We start from the raw sequence: 7,411 nt of genomic DNA on the forward strand, positions 1-7,411 counted from the left end.
ATATATATATATATATATATATATATACCAGGTGTATAAGCTTAAATCTGCTGTTTTGTAGTCAGAAAAACACATAGTTTGTTCATAGAAAGCAATAAGAAATTTATTCAAAGTACTTGCCCTCGTGAGCTACACATTTTGCCCACCTCTTGGGTAATTTGTGGATACCACACCAAAAAAAAATCCTTCTCTTTCGAGGCAAACCACTCATCAAGCCATTTTCGGACATCTGCATACGAATCGAAGTGCTGCTCAGTGAGGGCGTGGCTCATTGACGAAAACAGATGGTAGCCGGAAGGGGCCAGGTCTGGTGAATAGGCAGGATGGGGTAGCACCTCCCAGTTGCGTGTCTCCAAGTAGTTTTGGACCAGTCTTGACGTGTGCGATGGGGCATTGTCGTGGAGGAAAATCAGCTTGTCATGTCTTTGTTGATAATCTGGCCTTTTGTCACGCAGAGCACGGTGCAATTTGATCAGTTGTTGGTGGTAGTGGTGGGCAGTGACAGTTTCACCAGGTTTCAACAGCTCAAAGTAGACAATACCCTGTTGATCCCACCAAACACACAGCATCGTCTTCCAGCCGAAGCGATTTGGTCTCGAGGAAGATGTTGATGGTTGGCCGGGATCAACCCACGATTTCTTGCGTTTAGGATTCTCGAAATATATCCACTTTTCATCGCCAGTCACAATACGATGCAGGAAAGACTTTCTTTTTTGTCTGGCAAGCAAGATTTCGCATGTGTTGTGGCGTCTCTCCAGCTGCCGATCGGTCAATTCATGCGGCACCCATTTTCCGATCTTTTGAACCTTTCCCATGGCACGTAGACGCATGAAAATGGCTGCTTGAGTAACACCCAATTGCTCGGCAAGCATCTTTTGCATTTGGGTATCGTCTTCGTCCAAAAGAGCCTGCAATTGATGGTCCTCAACCTTCCTGGGCCGATTTTAACGCTTCTTGTCGCTCAGGTCAAAATTGCCATCTTTGAACCGACAAATCCAATCCCTGCACGTTGTTTCCGATACAGCACTGTCACCATAGGCCTCCACAAGCATTCGATGCGATTCGGCAGCCGATTTCTTCAAATGGAAGCAGAAAAGCAGAGCTTCCCGTATATGCTCTTTTTCTAGACATACTTACCACAGGAACACTGTCTGTTGTTGTCTGGACGTGCTGACGATGTGCACTGATTTGTGTTGGCAGATTCCAACTCATATAAACACCAGGTATGGCATGCCCATGGTAACTTCATATGCTCACTAACGCCATCTATGAGCAAACAGCAGATTTAAGCTTATACACCTGGTATATGTGTGTGTGTGTGGGGGGGGGTATAGGAGAGGGTGGGTAGAGAAATTTGCTCATTTTGTTACGAAATGTTGAAGAACAGCATTCTCTAACCTATATGTATGCAACAACGTGACAAATATTTCCAGTTGACACTGACATTTGTTTATGTCAGAGAGCGAAAAAAAAATTGTGTAAACTACGTGTGTGTGCATAATGCAAACAATTCAAATAGTCTACGAAAAGCAACATATGTGTGTGGGGTTGATGAGGGATCACACCCATTTTGAAAAGTCCCTGACTTTTCCAGGTATTTTACATAACTGTGTAATGATTTAACATGCTAAAAAATAAGAGTTACACTTCAACTTTGTAGGTTAATCAAAATAATCACGTTTGTTGAACATTTTTTTAAAATAAATGAAAAATAAAATGAAAGAACCTTTTTATAAGCAATATTACCCAAAAAGGAAGATTGTTGGGAAGATAAAACGAAACGAGTTTCCGGTTACAAATTCTGCCAAGCAAAAATCATTTAATTCCCATGACTTTCCAGGTTTTGAAAGCTTTTTAAAAAATCATTTGTTTCCAATGACCTCAGTCCTAGTCTTGCTTTCCTGACTCCTCCAGTTGTCCAGGACTTGGAGTCAGTGCGAACCCTGTAAATAAATTATCTGAAGGGAACGGCTAAGTGACTTCACCCTGGCAGTGTGTCTGCTGGCATAATATTGTTTCTATGGTGTATTTTCGCTTTTAGAATCTTATTCGACAGTAAAAATAAATGCCAGTGGCAACCAATAAGCTATTAAGTGGGGATGCATACATGTGGGATAGAAAATGCCATTATCAGCGGCTCGTAGCATCGAATTTTTTGGCCTTGATGTCTTCTGCACACTGTGGAAGTTGTCTGTTGTACGGTCACATTTATGTTCAAGACAATTACAAGTAGAAAAGAACAAAATTTGTAGTAAAACAAATTCCGATTGGCAGAATTTCGTAAATAATAATGTACTTAATTTCTTGAGTATTTTGGACAAATAACAATATATGTTAAAAGTACTTCAGACAATTTTTTGCCCCAAAAATCTAGCAACGATTCTGCTGTGATTCTCCTATTTACATAATATTAATTAGCCCTAAGCCATTGAGTGGCAGAATGGACATCAGTTGCAGAAAAGCCCTGATATCGGAGAGGGCGGAAGGGGATCACAGACCTTGCCGTGCGGAAGGAGAGTCAAATGCCCCTTATATGGTTGGTTTTGTATTGCAGTCATTGAGGAATTCTTCCATAATGTAAAGAGTATAGAAAATTCTAATCATGTGAAACATTTGTGACCGAGTAGAGGCGAAAAGGTCGGGACATGGATTAAAAGGAATGGACTGTCCCGATTAAATCGGAACGTCTGATAACCTTGTATCAATGGTTATAGAACTAAAATAGCCCAATATTGCAGACTGCAGACTTCTAGAGCCTGTCTCTGTCCAGAAACAACCTATTCATTTGTGCAAGGACAAAATCGAAATTCATGCAAAATTTTGTAGGTTTTTATACGTTCAAATTATTTTTTTTCATGGCTCGAGGGGGGACCATGGCCCCCTGCTCCTTTGTAGGTTTTTATACGTTCAAATTATTTTTTTTCATGGCTCGAGGGGGGACCATGGCCCCCTGCTCCCACCCCTTGGATACGGGCCTGATGCTGTTAGTAATCTCGGTAAGACCCAAAGTTAGGGGTCTTTTGAGAGGATACTGTACTGTGCAAGAAGTACACTTAGGATCGAAGGGATTACGGGGGTTTACTGTCCCCCTTCCAAAAATTTACTGCAGAACAGACAATGCTCGAAATGAAAGTCTGAGCTGGGTTGATGTTTGGTCCAGTTTAGAGAATGGTGAGGATGCTTGTATGGATGTATGGGGATGATTATGCAAATTATACTAGATTGGAGGATGCTTTACGAAAATGTTTTTAACTTTGGGGATAGCATTCCCACGTTCCCCCCACTTCGAGCACTGAGAACAGATTCAAATATCATACTTCGTTGGCCTGCCATGTTGAACATTTGGTCAATAAATGTACGAAAGCGTTTGCATCATTTCATGCTACACTGCAATGGTTGCTACATTATCTGTTGTATTTTTCCAAATTTAAAAGTAATGAACTTTAACGGAAACGGATTCATAGGTGAAGCGACTATCAACGAATGAAATTGACAACCAATCCCAATTCAACAGTATGACCATGCAACTAAAATTCTTCATCTGTTCTATTATTTAATTACCATAACTTCACTATTTGTATCACTTTGCACATTTACCTTACAATATTCATATTGCTTTAATTTAAACCAGGTCTTCCGCACATCAACCGCACCAAGTGTATTTTCCAAAGTTATGCTACAGTAGGTTTAAAATCCACCATCTTTAAATACATTAACCAGATACCTAGTGGTCACGAAGATTTCAGCTTACAAGTTCTAGATTTACGGCAAAAAAAGTTTTTTAAAAAAGTAAAGTGCTCCCCTGTGCTAAGCACCACGCCATGAAGGCGTATAGGGGGTGTGGGGGTAACGCCCCACACTTTCTTGATCCGGTCGTGAGTGGGGGTGATGTTATCAGCATCACGCCCCTGACCGCCTTTCCCCCAGGTACCCATGTCATTCGACTGTGGGTGGGCGCTGGCGCCGCTTCCAACGTTAGAAAAGTTTCCGGATTTGAACCAGCTAACATATTCAAAATATAGGTGACCTGTCCACCTTCGGACTTCACCTAAATCACGAACAATATTTTAAAGATTTTATTGCCAAATTAAAGCAAAAGGAATGTCATAATAGTGACACTAGTTTGGTTTCATGAACTCCAGCATGTAGCCTGTACAGTATTTTGAAAATATATAACATGGGCAAAAAGAGAGAGCGACAGAGATAGAAAAGGTTTAAGTTTCTAGGCCCACTTTATGTACAGATAAGCTACTCGTAACTGGACCTACAGTTTAAGGTTGCATCCGAACTACTATACTCTGTATCAAGTAGTGACTCGAGAACACCTCCAAGGGAACAGGTTTGCAGAGACTGCAGCTACCAGAAGTTTGCAGCAGTATGTACTGCTCCACTCCGTCCACTGGCTTTCTCCTCTTCGCTACCGTTATGCGTGTCCTTGGTCCAGAGACTTCCGGGACAGAGTATATAGATTGGGAGAGAGGCTAAACACAGCGAAGGTCGCGACCCATGTGAACGAACCTTCCGCCGCCCAGAATTTTCCATCTGGGATGTAAGTTTGTACTTAGGTGGGTGTAAGAGTTAAATTAGAGCCAAAATAACTACAATTTGGGCCTTTGTGTGTGTGGGAGGGGGGAATGGGTGTGTGGATAAATCACTGCCTCATGGCGTGTTCGAGATTTGAAGGACAAAACGTTTCCGCAGAACACAGAAAACAAAGCATTCTCCATGGAGTTCGATTCACGGAATGTCTTGCGAAGCTTCCATTTTCCATGTCTCAGATAGCACGTGGACTTAGGTCGTGACCTTCAAACTTTACAGAAGGGAAGTCGCCTAACACTACGTATTCTCATTCGAGAGCGAAAGAGTGCAGGAATCTTCTGCCCGCATGAAAGTAATTACTTTCAATTATAGCGCTTGTAGGGTTTTTGATATTTTTCCCTGATAATTTCTCTTCCCTCCTGAAGGGACAGAGTGTAATTATAACAAACAAATATTAGACTTGGGCATAATATATGCTTGTAGATTATTGGGAATTGCATGCTCATATAGGCCAATCGGAACAAGACTGCAGTATAAAGTGATATGCGAGCCGCTTATCAATAACCCTGTTGGGCAAAACGGTGACAATGGAAATTATTTAACGTTTATGCTCCCCTTCTTTCTCTTCAAAAACTTATTTGTCGAGAACAATGATAGGCAACTTCTCCACCAACTTATAACCCATCATGAGGCCACAGGCGTAACTTGGCCCCCCAATTTTCAGGTTTGTTAGAATTTACAAGTTAAGGATACTTTCGTTAACATCCTAAGACCTGAGGAGCTAAGTAATAAATAATAATATTTATGATTTCGCAAATGTAACAGTTATTTAGCAGATAATCCTGGACATTATTTTCATGGGATGAAAAACTTTTCGACTCTGTTCTCCCAAAAGTTAAGTCTCAAGTTCGTACCTGATCCCCCAAAGTTAAATCGAAAGTTACGCCCATGCATGAGGGATCACAATTCAGAAACAATTTTTATTGGTAGCACATATTTTTCTATCGGAACAGTCATTCTGCACTAATTCCTTGTAGGTTGGGTTTGGTTTGTCGTATTATTTCCCTTATCTCCTAATTAAGTCTTCCGATGGCGTAGTGGTAATGCCGGAGACTTGAAATCAAGGAGTGCCGATTTCGATACTCAGTGGAAGCACAAGTGGTTCGGACCCCGCGTTAAACTTTAGGTCCAGTGCCGATTAGCCTATCTGAGCATAAAGTGGTCTTAAAAAACACTTTGTGCAATACCAATTAAATATTAACTTTCATATTGCCCTACATGAAATCGGGCTATAGAACACGGTTAAGTAATGTCTGTATCTAGCATGTGCATTCGTCTAATAACATATATTGTTATTAGATAAACGCCATATTAAACAACATTAAATAAAAACTCGCTTTTCCTCGCTGTAAAGCGGCCTGCTCGAGCAGAGTTGAAACTTAACGAACATAAATAATTCAATGTTCAGATAAGTCATCAATTAATTTACGTAACTGTTACGTTCGTTCTACTCTCCTGTTCTTTACAAACCAACGTATTTACATGCAACATTTTCTGCAACAGCTCTGCGCAGCTGTTATCCGTATCTAGCAGACGATACGTCACGTGTCCAATTCCTAATCTCCCTTCCTCCACATGTATACACATAAACACGACACCAAAAGTGTGGAAGCAAAGCTCTACAAAGTGTCTCAAAGCTGTTTATTTGAACACGATTGGGAAATTTGTCAGAGTGCTGAAAATCAATATAACGTGTTAACAAGAATGTTCGTACGGTATTTTCCGTTTCATCGTAGTATATATTGCTTGGACTCTGATCTTGATGGCACAAGACAATACCGAAACATTCTTTGCCCATCCTTACAGTTACAACCAAATGCTTTTTTATAGACAGTCACATACTCTACTACTTGTAATGGTATAGATGTATTGATGTTTCAAGAACCCTGTTTCTATTTTGAATGTCAGGTTGCAATTGCTAAAATAATCTCAAATTTCTGTGGTACAAATGATGACTGTTTTGATAAACAATGGCAATACCTCATGATTCTGAATTTAAAAAAGAAAATACAAAGTAAGCCACGTGCAAAAACAGTCATCCAACTTGCCCGCATTACTCAACAGCATGACACAAATTCCAGCTAATTTGGTCTAGTAAGACGCTCCTTCAACTTACCATTCGAAGTCTCGCTGCTTTCGTTCTTCTTTTCGCCCCTCACGAGTCGCCATGCCAGCCAGCCACTCCTCCTCCTGCGCACAGAAACGAAACGTTCGATGTCCCAGAGCTTTGTCAGTGGTGTGTAGAATTTCTTCTTTACACTTTAACTACCGACACGCTGGCAGCTTCTTGTTGAACTTCGTCGTACTTGATGGTAAGGTGCTATGCTAGCTCTGTTCACGATATCTATTTCTTGGCACCTGGCACGAGCAACCGATCACGGCCTGTACACATCAACGTTCTGGCTGCCGCGGCTGTGCAGGCCTCACCAACAGCAGCTGTTGGGAGAATCCAACTCCAGACAACACCAAATAGTTAATAACAGCAAGCTTCTGAGACGTTTTGAGAGGTGCAAGCGAAAACAGTATGCGTTTCTTCTAAGCAGAAAATACCCTCTTCATTTAGGTCATGGTTGAGCGATTTTGCGGGACGGGATGCTATTAGTACTTATCTAATTTTCTATAGGCTAATCATGGAGTAATTATCGTTATCGAACTATGGGCTATTTATTGACGAAATTATCACCAACTTTGATTTGGAGCATGGTTTCACGAAGATACTAGCTGCTATCGGAATCGCGGAAATTATAACTATTTGACAATGAACTACGAAATTCATCTTCGTCTTTATTTGCTGAATTGAATAAAACAGTTT

General features: G+C 40.9%; 1 protein-coding gene across 1 annotated transcript in view; it reads right to left on the reverse strand.

The window, feature by feature from the left end:
• Positions 1 to 6,946, reverse strand: part of LOC146001547 (uncharacterized) — a 104,929-nt gene extending 97,983 nt beyond the window's left edge. The window contains exon 1 of the mRNA XM_083138999.1: positions 6,716 to 6,946. The gene's annotated coding sequence lies outside the window, so the exon portion shown is untranslated. The remainder of the gene's footprint in view (positions 1 to 6,715) is intronic.
• Positions 6,947 to 7,411: the final 465 nt, after the last annotated feature.

The sequence above is a fragment of the Lepisma saccharinum genome, chromosome 17 (assembly GCF_977018435.1).
Source record: "Lepisma saccharinum chromosome 17, izLepSacc3.1, whole genome shotgun sequence".
Classification (NCBI taxonomy): domain Eukaryota; kingdom Metazoa; phylum Arthropoda; class Insecta; order Zygentoma; family Lepismatidae; genus Lepisma; species Lepisma saccharinum.